Genomic DNA, 1,043 nt, shown 5'->3' with positions numbered 1-1,043 from the left:
TCAGGTTCCTGGGGCCCACAATCTCTCAGGTCCTGAAGTGTGACACTCACATAGACTCCATTGTTAAAAAGGCCCAGCAGAGGTTGTACTTCCTTCGCCAGCTGAGGAAATTCAACCTGTCACAGGAGCTGCTGAAACAGTTCTACTCCGCCATCGTTGAATCTGTCCTCTGCACTTCTATAACTGTCTGGTTCAGCTCAGCTACCAAATCTGACCTCAGAAGACTACATAGGATAGTCCGGACTGCTGAGCGAATCACTATTCCACTATAATCACTATCAAGTAATGATTGTCTTGGAGTATGTGTATGTTTGACACATTTCAGGGTTTTGTGCCGCAATATCCTGTCATTTTAAACTTTAAATAAAACTAAACTAAACAAAACTGGTACAACCCTCCCTACTCTCCAAGAACTGTACTTATCCAGAGTGAGCAAAAGGGCTGGCAAAATCACTCTGGACCCCTCACATCCAGCACACTCCCTCTTTGAACTGTTGCCATCTGGTCGACGCTACAGAGCTCTGAGAATTGTCTATATTATATATTGTGTTTTTGCTATTTTGTACATTGTCTATTTTGTATATTTGTATATTTGTATATTATTCTTTGTATATTATCCTGTCTTGTCACTTTCATTCTGTTGCATTCTGGAGCTTCTGTCACTAAAACAAATCCCTCGTATGTGTAAACATACCTGGCAATAAAGCTCATTCTGATTCTGATTTGATTTGACTTGACTATTAAACCGCTGCCATTTTGTTGCACTGCGGAAGCTTCTGTCATGAAAACAAATTCCTCGTATGTGTAAACATACCTGGCAATAAAGCTCATTCTGATTCTGATGTATATATATATATATATAGTTATATAAAGTTATTTTAGTAGTTCAATTTAAACTAAACAAAAATAAGAAATGGGAACTTGGGAACCTTACTAGCTGCAATACAACAAGTTTTTATTTGTAATAATTGGTAACACTTTATAATAACTTTCATTAATAAATCATTAACAAACATTATGTAATGCTTAACGGATCATTAGTT

The sequence above is a fragment of the Sinocyclocheilus anshuiensis genome, unplaced genomic scaffold (genome assembly GCF_001515605.1).
Source record: "Sinocyclocheilus anshuiensis isolate Anshui unplaced genomic scaffold, SAMN03320099.WGS_v1.1 scaffold2394, whole genome shotgun sequence".
In the NCBI taxonomy this organism is placed as follows: Eukaryota; Metazoa; Chordata; class Actinopteri; order Cypriniformes; family Cyprinidae; genus Sinocyclocheilus; species Sinocyclocheilus anshuiensis.
Note: the sequence above shows the minus strand (reverse complement) of the source record.